The sequence below is a fragment of the Columba livia genome, chromosome 16 (genome assembly GCF_036013475.1).
Source record: "Columba livia isolate bColLiv1 breed racing homer chromosome 16, bColLiv1.pat.W.v2, whole genome shotgun sequence".
Taxonomy (NCBI): Eukaryota; Metazoa; Chordata; class Aves; order Columbiformes; family Columbidae; genus Columba; species Columba livia.
In genome coordinates this window covers 15,485,831-15,497,229 of record NC_088617.1, presented here as the reverse complement: position 1 = coordinate 15,497,229, position 11,399 = coordinate 15,485,831, and the positions used below count along the sequence as shown (strand labels likewise).

Sequence of the window (11,399 nt, the reverse complement as noted above, 5' to 3'; positions counted from 1 at the left end):
GACATCCCAGAGCCCAAAGCTGGAGAGGGGGAACATGGCAGCTGCCTGTGCTGTGCTGGGGTGGTGCTGGGTGCAGGTGTTGTGCCAGGGTGTGCTTACTGCTCTTGCTTTTGCAGTGAAGTTCTCAGTGTGCAAGAGCATCTGGGAGACCTCTGACCCTTTCCTGGGCCTGGTGCTGGAGATCAGGTAGTGGGGCAGGGTGTGGGTGGGGGGAGCTCTGCTCTCACAGGGGATGTTCCTGCAGCTGCACCGCTACTGCTCTCCAGGCTGCTTAACTGCCAGTGTCAGGCAGGGTGCAGGCAAGAGGGAAGCAGCTTCTGTTGTGCTGCCTCTGTCTGGCAGAGCAGAGTCTGTTGCCTGAGCATGAGCCACGACTCCTCCATTGAGGCTCCGTGGGATTGGGGACAGTACAGCCGTCCCTCATGGCATGCTGGCCAGTGCCTGGCTGGGGGCAGGCTCAGGGCTTTGGTGCAGTCTGTGGCCCTGTGCTCATGCTCTGTTTTATCTCTTGGGGCCAGCGTCTCTGGTCAGGTGAAAAAAGCTGAGACCAACAGACCCGTGTGTTCACCAGTGACAGGCCAGGTGAGTCCTGAAGGCTGTTCTGGGCCAGAGCTGCAGGGAGCTGCTGCCCCTCTGCCTGCTCTGCGAGGGCAGGTGGGCTGCAGCTTGGCAGGGAGGCAGGCACTGCACCCCATGGACAGGTGTGAGGGAGGATGGCTTGCAGGAAGGATCCTGCTCAGTTAAGAGTTGCTGTGTGAGCTTGGAGGGGATGGGATTGCAGTATCACCCTGTGTCCTTGGCACAGTGATTCAGCCTGGAGGCCCAAAAAGCTGCTCGCCCTCCTGCAGCTGCCTCCTGTGCCCAGAAGAGTTCAGAGCTCCTGCAACACCAGCAACACAAGTGGGGCCAAAGCAGAGCTGTCCTGGCAGAGCTCCTGGGAGAGCATCAGCCACCCACCTCACCCAAGCTGCTGCTGGAGCCCATCCCCAGCCAGGAGCCCAGGGGCAGTGGGGAGAATGCTGAGACCCTGGAGAGGGACTCCTGCAGCAGCGGTGCTGCCAGCCCAGTGCACGGCACAGCGGGGATCTGCCCAAAGCGTCCCAGAAGGCCCAGGGTGGAACCAGCAGCTTGTGCACCTCTCAGGAATCAGGCTGTGGCATGGACCTCCCTACTGGCTCCAGCACCAAGGTGGCTGCACCCAAAGACTCCAAACTGGCAACATTGAAATCCTCCCTGTTGGCCAGTGCTGCTCTGGAGCTGAACATCACCATGTCACCACCACCAGCCATAGAGCTGGTGCTTTCTGCCAAAAGGTGAGTCTGAGCTTCTGCCTGGAGTCTTCGACAGGTGCCTTGTGTCTTCTGAGCTGGAGATTGTGTTGGGGAGAGTGTAGACCGGATGCTGGGTGTCTTGCTAAGCTGGAGGCAGACAGGGAGAGCCCCTCAGCCCCAGGGCTGCAGCAGTTGCTCTGGTTTGGGGTACAGGGCCAGGTCCCCGCTGTTGTTCCCATCCCTGATTAAGGCTGGAGAAACGCCTCCTGTCTTCTTGCTCAGGACAGAGGGGCGGCTGTGCCAGTCCCTGGAGCGGGGTGGCCTCCCCAATCTTCTCTGAGTGTCTTGTCCCCTGGGGCGATGGGAGCAGGTGACTCCCCAGCTGGAGGCTGCAGAGTCTCCTCCTCCCCAGGCAGGGGCTGGGACCGGCCCTCTGGGCGCCGCTGTGCAACCAGGGCTCAGGACAGTGCGCTGGCGTTTCTGTTTGAATTTCCTTCCTTCCTTTTTTTGTTTCTGCTTCTAAGAGAAAACACTTCTGATTTGTTGACCACCCCCCACTTTCCTCTCCCCTTCTGTGTCTTTAGCCTTCCTTTTTCTCTGGGCTCACCTTCTTATTTTCTTCTCTCGGCTCATGGAAACCTCTTTTCTTTAGATCACCAAGTTTGTTGTTTTTTTCCATGTCAATAACTGCAGCGCAGCATCCTGTGGAAGGCGAGCAGAAGTGACCATTGCACACCACCTCATTCACAATTTGCCAACCACACCTACCCCATGGACACCACCCACCCCAACTCCTTGGCCTGTTGGCAAGTCAAGGTAAGTGGTGCCAGTCGCTCCCAGGCTCCTGCACGGCAGCAAGGCCAGTAGTCCACGAGGCAACTGTCTGACACGGCAGGTGGCCCGGGGCAGTGATTTCAGCAGCCACCTCTCCTGTTCTCTTGGATTGGCTAAGATGGTAGCAGTTGGGTGCTGTGCTTGTGCACTGTGGAGTGTGGAGGAAGAGGGGGGCTCCTGCTCCTGACCTGGCCTTCAGATCATGTCAGCCTCTTTTCCTGTTCTGCAGGCTGTCCTCATCTGCTCTCCATCAGCCAAATCATGAAAAGCCGACCTTCAGCTTCATCCTCAGCTCAGCCCTTTGGCTCCCAGCCTCCCCGTGACCAGCTGTTCCACTGCCCACCCTTCGCACCACCTTCCTCCTGCAGCAGCGAGCAGGAGCCCAGCCAGGTCACCCCTGGTTCCTCCAGAAAGTGTCAGTGTAAGCAGCACCGTGGAGCAGACAGCAGCCCCTGTGCTCTGGCTGTGAAGAACAAGGATCAAGTCTCCAGCCCCCAGGGAAGAAGAAGAAGAAGAAGAATCTCACAGGAGGGCTCAATGTCCCCTGCGGGGAAGAAGGTGGCAGGCAAGGGTCCCAGCGGTGGCAGGGAGGCACCCAGCTGTCAGCACCGAAAGATCAGGCCCGTGGTGCAAGTGTCAGGCCGCAGGACCTGTCTGGACACAGAGGCCATCTGCCCCCTGAAGAGGAAGAAAAGGAGGAGATGGAGGAGACAGAAGAGTGCTGCTCAGGGTTAGAATTAGGTTTAGCATTAGGGTTACAGATTGTGGGTAAGGGTTAGAATGAAGGCTTGGGTTTAGGTTTAGTGTTTAGGGTTTGAGATAGTGATAGGGTGAAAGTTAGGATTAGGATTAGAGTTACAGTTTGCTGTTAGGTGCTAGGGTTAGACTTGGGGTTAGTGAAGAGTATTATGGTAAGTAGTTAGGGTTAGGAGTAGGGACAGAGTTAAGGTTGGGTTTTGGTTAGAGGTAGGTTTATAGTTTAGGTTTAGAGTTAGTGTTAGTGGTTAGGATTAGGGTGGGTTAGGGATGAGGAATTGGCATTGTAGTTAGTGATAGGGTTTGGGGATAAGGGAAATGGTTAGATTTTGGGTTTGGGGTTAGGATTAGGGGTCTGGTAGTGCTTGGGATAGTGGTTAGGGTTAAGAGTTAGTGTTAGAGAGATGGTTAGAGTAAGGGTTGGAATTTGGGGTAGAGCTGCGGTTAGCGGTTAGGACCAGGATCAGAGTTTTCCTTAGGGTTATCATTTATTGGTTATTGTTTCTTGGCTAGCGTGTATTAGTTAGGTTTAGAGTTAGGATTAGTGTTTAAGCTTAGGTTTCAGTGTTAGGATTAGAGGCTAGGGTTAGAGGATATGTTAGGCTGAGAATTAGTGCTACAGGGTAGAGTTAGGCTTAGGTTTATATTAGCATCAGAGGGGGCTAGTGTTTCGTCAGATGTAGGGATAGGGCATTGGGTAAAGCATAGGTTCAGGATTAGAGTTAGCAGTTGTGGATTAGGATTAGTGTCAGGTTGAGATAAGTTGTATGGTGAGCCTTAGATTAGGGTTAGGGGTTTGGGTGTAGAATTAGAGTTAGCGTTAGGTAAGGTTTCAGGTTGGGTTTAGGTTTAGATTACAGGTAGGTTTAGGGGTTGGGGAGAAGAGTTAGGGTTATAGTTAGGATTAGGTTTTGCAGTTAGGGTTAGTGGTCAGTTTTCGAGTTCTAATTAGAGTTAGGGTTAGACTTAGCCTTAGGGAAAAGAGTTAATTTTGTTTTAGGGATAGGATTTGGATTAGTGTGAAGGTGTAGGGGTTATTGTTAAAGTAAGTATGAGGTTTAGAATGAGGCTTGCAGGCTAGGATTGGGGTTAAGGTTTAGGAGTTAGGTTTAGAAAAAGTGTTAGGGGTTTGTTTTTGTGGTTAGAGTTAGAATTAGAGTTAAGGATAGGCTTATAGTAAGCAGTTAGAATTTAGGGTTACGGTTATAGTTAGGCTTAGATTAGGTTTATTGTTAGGGTTTGTTATTAGGGCTTTGGTTAGGGCTAGAGTTAGCATTAGGTTTCAGGTTTAGACTTAGGGTTAGGATTTACAGTAATGGTTAGACTTAGGGTAAAAATTAGGGGTTAATTTAAGGGTTAAGTTAGGGTTAGATTTAGAGTTAGGGTTAGGATTAGGTTTAGGTTTAGCATTTAGATAAGGGTTAGGTTTTACATAAGGTTGAGGATTAGTGTTAGATAAGGTTTTGGGCTAGGGGATAGAGTTAGGGTTAGAGTGTGGGATAAGCTTATGGAGCATGGTTAGGTTTAGTGTTTGGGATTAGGATATTGAGTTAGGGTTATGGGTCAGGTTTGGGGTTAGAGTTAGTCTTAGAGTTGGGATTAAAGTTTGGGCAAGAGGATAGAGTATAGGGTTAAGGGTTAGGGTTAGGAGTTTGTGTTTGGGTTATATGAGGTTTAGGTTAGGGTTACGTGGTAGGGTTAAGGTCTAGGGTTAGATTTAGGGTAAAGGTAAGTGTTAGGAGTAACAGTTAGGGTTAGGCTTAGGAATTAGGGAGTTGGGTTAGATTTTGGGCTTAGGGGTTTGAGCTAAGGTTAGGGGGAAGGGTTACATTTAGGGTTAGAAATAGGGTTAAATGTAGGGCAAGGGGTCAGAGTTAGTGTTAGAATTACTGTTAGGGTTAGGAGTATGTGTTTCAGTTAGATGAGGTTTAGGATTAGGGTTATGTTTTAGAGTTAGGCTTTAGGGGTCAGAGTTAAGGTTAGTGCTAGACTTAGGAGCTAGGGATTAGTCTGAGAGTTAGGGTTTGAGGTTCGGGTATGTGTTTGCATTGGGGTTTGGGTTAGGTGTTCAAGTATTAGGAAGTGTCAGTGGAAGTGGTTAGGGGTTAGACTGAGGAGGCAGGGATAGGGTTAGGGTTATTTTTAGAGTTCGGTTTAGGGTTAGAGTTAGGTGTAGGGTCAGGGTTTGATTAGGGTTAGAATTAAGGCTAGGGCTTTTGGGTTAGGGTGAGAGATAGAGTTTGGTTTTAGGTCTAGGTTTGTGATTACAGTAAGAGGGCTAAGCATTAGGTTTAGAGTTGGAGTTAGGCTTAGGGGTTTGCATTAGGGTTCCATTAGGGTGAAGATAATTGGGTAGAATTTAGGGTTAAGCTTAGGGGTGAGGAAGTAGCATTAGTGGACATAGTTAGGAGTAGGCTTAGGTGTAAGAGTTGGGGTTTGGGGTTAGATTTTGGGTTAGAGTTAGGGATAGGAATTAGGATTAGGGTAAGGGTTGGATTAGTTTTAAGTTTAGGGGCTAGGCAGTAGTGTTAGAAGAGGTGGTTAGGGTTAGGTTTCATAATTCTGTTGGAGATGGGGATTCGGGTTGATGGTTAGGGTGTAATGTTATTGTAAATGGTTAAGATTAGCATAAGAGATTAGGTTTAGGGGTGAGGCTAGAGTTAGGGTTAGGATTCTGTTTAGAGGTTGGGTTAGGGTTAGATTTCAGGTTAGAGTTAGGGTTAGGGTTGGGTTAGGTTGGTTTAAAGCTTATGGTTAGAGTTAGGTTAGTGATAGGGTTCTGGTTAGGTTAAGGTTAGGGTTTACGTTTAGTGTTAGGATTAGGTTTCAAGTTAGGGTTAGAGTTAGTATTAGGGTTTAGGCTTACCATGAAGGTTATAGTTAGTGTTAGTGGTCAGCATTAGGGTTACCATAAGTGCTGGGTTTGTGTTAGGGAGTAGTGTTAAGGTTACTGGAACTAGGGGTTAGTTTCAGGGTTTAGGGGTTATTGCTAGAGTTAGGGTGAGGTTTAGAATGATGATTACTGGCTAGGGTTAGGGTTAAGGTTTAGGGCTGAGCTTTAGAGTCAGCTTTAGGGGGTTGGTGTTAGGGTTAGGTATTAGGGAGAAGAATTAGGGTTAGATGTAAGGATAAGATTATGGCTAGGATAAGTGGTTAGGATTTAGGGTTAGGGTTATAGTTCCTTTTAGGGTTAGATTAGAGTCAGTGGTCGGGTAGCGTTACCAGTTGGAGGAAAGGTTAGATTTTGGGTTTGATGTTAGAGTTAGATTTTGGGTTGTGGGTATTGTTAGGTTAGGGTTTGGATTTCTACTTATGTTATGTTACTCTTAGGGTTAGAGTTAGGGGTTTGTCTTAAATTTTAGGATTAGATTTAGGATTAGTATTTAGGTTTACATTTAGGCTTAAGTTTTAGGATTTGGTTTAGGGTAATGGTTGGATTAGGGTTAGTGTTAGAGGTTCTGGAGTTTTGTTAAGGGTAGAGTTAAGTTTTGGGGTTAGATTTAGGGTTAGATCAGGGTTAGGGCATTGAATTAGTTTTAGAGTTAGGGTTAGAGGTTGGTCTTAGATTTAGCCTTTGCTTTAGGATTACAGTAAGTGATTGGACTAACATTAGAGAGTTAGATTTAGGGATAGTTGTTAGGGGTAGGGTTAGGGTTATTATTAGAGTTTGATTGGGATTGGGTTTCGGGTTTATGGGTAGGGATGTGGTTAGTGGTAAGGGTTAGTATTAGGGTTAGTGTTAGAGGTAAGGATTAAGGTTAGGGGTTAGGGAATAGTGTTAGTATAAGCAGTTAGACTTCAGGTTTAGGGGGAAAGGGTAGGAATATGGTTAAGGTTAGCACTATTTGTAGGTATTACAGTTAGGGTTAGGTTTAGGTTAGGGGTTAGTGTTAGGGGTCAGAGTAAGAATTAGGGTTAGGGGTTAGGGTTAGAGGTCAGGTTAGGGTAACCATTACATTTTTTATTAAATTTAGGGTTAGAATTAGGCTTAGAATTTAGACTTAGAGTTAAGATTTAAGTTAAGGATAGGGATTAGGATTAGGGTTAGGGTAAGGCTTGGATTGGAGTTAGATGTGGGGGTTAGGGATTTGTGTTATTTGAATGGTCAGGTTTAGGTTTTAGATTTATATTGAAGGGTTAGGGACAGGACACTGGGTTAGGCTTAGAGGTAGTGTTAATGTTATTTTCGGGATAGGGCTTTAGACTTAAAGTTAGTCTTAGAATTATGGGTTAGGATTTAGCATTAGATTAGAGATAGGTTTAGGTTAGGGTTTAGGGTTAGGCTTAGAGGTTGAGTTAATGGTTTGGGTTAGATATTAGGGTTGGGTTAGTGTTAATTTTAGTATGAGTGCTCAGGGTTGGCAACTGGGTTAATGGGCTAGGGATAGAAATGAGGCTAGGATTAGATTAGAGTTAGGTTTAGGTTTAAGGTTTGTTTTAGAGGTGAATTTAGGGGTTAGGCATAGATTTCAGGTTAGAGGTAGGATTAGTGTTGGGTCTGGGTTAGGGTTAGTTTAGTTTAGGGTTACCATTGAGGTTAGGTTAGTGATAGGATTAGTGTTAGGTTAGGGTTAGAGTTTAGGATTGGGGTTAGAGTTTAGGGTTACTGTTAGGGTTAGAGTCAGGGTTAGGGCTCAGTTTTTGATTTATGGTTATGGTTAGTGGTAGGGGTTAGGATTAAGGTTGAGGTAAGGGTTGGAATAGTGTTAGGTTTTGGGGTTAGGGTCAGTGGAAGTGGTTAGGCTTAGAGGTTAGATTTATGGGTTAGGGACAGGGATAGGGTTAGGGTTATGTTTAGATTTAGGTTTATGGTTTAAGTTAGAGGTAGGGTTAGGGTTTGAGTTTGGACTTAGACTCAGGCTTTAATTTAAGATTAGAGTGAGTGTATGGGTTAAGAATTATGGTTAGTTTTTTTTAGGTATAGATGTTAGGCTTACAGTTAGAGTTAGGTTTTGAATAGGGTTAGGGTTTGGGGGTGGGAGTAGAGATTAGGTTAGGGTTAGAGTTATTGTTAGGGGTTAGGATCAGGGTTGAGGTTTAGCAAGTAGTGTTAATGTAAGTGGTTAGGGTTAGGGTTTAGTTGTAGGGGTTAGGGGTAGGGTTAGTGATTAGAGAGAAGAGTTAGGATTATAGTTAAGGATAGGGTTAGGGTTAGCAGTTATGACTTAGGGTTAGGGTTTCAGCTAGGGTTAGATAATGGTTAGGGTTAGAGTTGGCTTTACCAGTTGGGGGAAGGGTTAGAGTTAGGGTCTGGTGTTACGGTCTTGGTTAGGGCTAGAGTTAGCGTTAGATTTTAGGGTTAGACTTGGAGTTAGGGCTAGGAATTACAGTTAAGGTTAGTGTTAGGGTTAAAGTTAGGGCTTAGTTTAAGGGTTAAGTTAGGTTTAAGAGTTAGGATTGCATTTAGAGTTAGGGTTAGCATTAGGGTTGTGATTTGGATAAGGGTTAGTGTTAGATAAGGTTTGGGGTTAGGTTTAGATTAGGGTTAGGGAATAGAGTTAGAGTCAGGGCAGGATTAGAGTTCAGGTTAGGGTTAGGCTTACTGTCAGGGTTAGGCTTAGGATTAGGAGTTTGGGTTAGGCTTAGGGTTAGAATTGGGGTAAGGGCTTGGGGTTATGGTTAGATTAGTTTTAGGTTAGTGTTAGGGTTGGTGGTATGGGTTTAGTTAGGGTTAGGAGTTAGGGAGTAGTGTTATTGTAAGTGGTTAGGATTAGTGTAAGGGGGTAGGGTTGGGGTGGGGATAGGGTTAAGGTTAGAATTATGGGTTAGGGTTGCAGTTAGGATTTGGAATTAGGGGTTAGAGTTAGGTTTTGGGACAGGGGTTTGGGGTTCAGGTTAGAGTAAGGGTTAGGATTGAGGATAAGGGTTAGGCTTTGGGTAAGTGTTGGGTTAATGTTAAGGGTTGGGGTTAGGGAGTAGTGGAAGTGGTTAGGAGTAGGTTTAGGTATTAGGGTTAGATTTCAGGTTAGGGTTTGGATTTACATTTAGGGTTAGGTTAGTGTTCAGGTTAGAGTTAGGGTTAGTGGTTAGTTTTGGATTTACAGGTAGGGTTAGGTTTAGGGATCAGGGTGTTGTGTCAGTGGAAGTGGTTAAGGTTAGGGGTAGTTTTAGGATTTAGGGTTTGAGTTAGGGTTAAGTTTTAGGTTAGATTAGAGTTAGGGGATGGTGTTTACAGTTAGACTTATGGTGTAGGGGTTTGGACGAGGTTTACAGTTAGGACTAGATTTTGGTTTTACACTTGGTCTTTTTTTAGGATTACAGTAAGTGTCTGGACTAAGTGTTAGGGTTAGAATTCGGGTGAGTGTTAGGGGTCGGTGTTAGGGGGTAGGGTTAGGGTAGTATTAGGGTTTGATTAGGGTTACAGTTGGGTATTAGTAGGTAGAGATATGGATAGGGGTTAGTGGCACAGGATAGAGTAAGAGTTAGTGCTAAGGGCTAGGATTAGGGTTTATGGAGTAGTGTTGAGTTTAGTGTTAGGGCTAAGAATTAGTCTTTGGAGTTAGGGAATAGTGTTAGTGTAAGCAGTTAGGGTTAGGTTTTAATATTAGGGGTAAAAAGGGTAGGACTAGGGTTAGGGTTAGAGTTAGGATTATGGCTAAGTATTAGAGTTAGATTAGGTTTAGAAAAGGGTTAGAGTTTAGGGTTGGAGATAGCATTAGGGGTAAATTTTACGGTTTGGGTTAGAGTTAGGATTATGTTTTAGCTTTAGATTTAGGTTAGAGTTAGGGATCGGGTTAGGATTAGGGTTAGGGTTAGTGTTAGGCAGTAGTGTTAGTGGAATGGTCAGAGTTAGGTTAGGGGTTAGGATTAGGGTCAGAGTTAGGGTTAGAATTGGGGTAAGGGCTTGGGGTTACAGTTAGATTAGTTTTAGGTTAGTGTTAGGGTTGGGGGTAGGGGTTTAGTTAGGGTTAGAGGTTAGGGAGTAGTGTTATTCTAAGTGGTTAGGATTAGTGTAAGGGGGTAGGGTTAGGGGTGGGGATAGGGTTAAGGTTAGAATGATGGGTTAGGGTTGCAGTTAGGGTTTGTGACGGGCGTAGAGTTAGGTTTTGGGACAGGGGTTTTGCTCAGGGTCCCAGGGGGATGTGTCAGGTACCAAGGCCTGGATGAAGAGCTCCCTTCTTGGTCGCACACATCCCAAACGACAGGGACACGTCTGTGACTTATCTGCCTGGCGCTGTCCCACCAGCAGTGGCAGATGCGTCCTGGAGAGGAGTGGAACTGCCAGGCACTGTCAGAGGATCTCCCTGAGGTGCCACTCGCTGCCCACCCAGACTCACACCCTGTCCCTGGCTGTGACAGATACAGCAGCTACGAGCTCTGGACACAGGACACAACAGTCCAACAGCAGAGACCATCTCTCCTGAACTGAAAGACTCTTATGACCCTGGAGCCCAAAGCCATGGACCACATGAACTCATTGGACACTTTAGAGGTGGGGCCTATAGACTGAGGAGTGAGATCTGTGTGTATATCCAGAGATAGGAAAGTGCTGTTGATTAACTGGAATGTATTGGAGAGTGTGGGACCCGGGCACAACACAGATGGTACAGAATAAGGGGGGGGCACTGTCCTGGTTTCAGCTGGGAGAGAGTTAATTTTATTCCTAGTAGCTGGTAGAGTGCGGTGTGTTGGATTTAATCTGAGAAGATTGTTGCTAGCACAGGGATGTTTGGGTTGTTGCTAAGCCATGTTTATCCCAAACCAAGGACTTTTCAGCAAGGAGGCTGAAGATGCACAAGAAGCTGGGAGGGGCACAGGCAGGACAGCTGGCCCAAGTGCCCAAAGGGCTGTTCCACACCATATGATGTCATGCTTGGTGTGTAAACTAGAGAAAAGTTATCTGGGGGACCGCTGTTTGGGATCTGGCTGGGTGTCGCTCGATGGGTTGTGAGCAATTGCATTGTGCGTGACTTGGTTTATATCTCCTGTTATTATTATTACCATTTTTGCGATTACTACTATTACTACTGCCATCCTTATTATTATAATTACTATTACTATAATTATTTTATTTATTATCATTATAATATTATATTTGTTGTAGCTGTTGTAGCTATTGTAGCTGTTTTAGCTGTTGTTGCTATTGTAGCTATTGTTGCTGTCATTGCTATTGTAGCTCTTGTTGCTGTTGTTATTGTTTTGCCTTTCTGTCTCATTAAACTGTCTTCATTTTAACCCAAGATGTTTCTTTCTTTCCTGATTCCCTCTCCCACCCCACTGGGCTGGAGGGAGTAAGAGAAGGGCTGTGTGTGATGTTCAGCTGCCTGCTGGGTTCAACAAAACCGTCCTGGTAAAAGGAGTGATCATGCAAGGTGTCCCAGAGGAAGAGGTGAACCTGAGGAGGGCACAGGGTAACAAGGGCCCTTCAGTGCCAGGACAGGCTGTGAGGAGCCAGGATGCCAAAAGATGTCAGACTGGAGAATGTTTCAGGACACCGTCTTGGTTCAGCCCTCCCCTGCCCTTGGTGCCATGAGAGACACCCCATGGTCCTGCCCAGCCTTGTCCTGGGCTCCTGAGCCAGCTGGGAAGATGGCAAGG

The 11,399-nt window shown here is 46.3% G+C and overlaps 1 long non-coding RNA gene across 1 annotated transcript; it reads left to right on the top strand.

Annotated features, from left to right (window-relative positions):
- Window positions 1–228: 228 nt before the first annotated feature.
- On the top strand, window positions 229–11,087 carry LOC135575603 (uncharacterized). Its single transcript, XR_010466680.1, has 3 exons — window positions 229–1,313; window positions 1,965–2,087; window positions 2,335–11,087. It is a non-coding gene; the product is annotated as an uncharacterized LOC135575603 (long non-coding RNA).
- The last annotated feature ends 312 nt before the right edge of the window (window positions 11,088–11,399 follow it).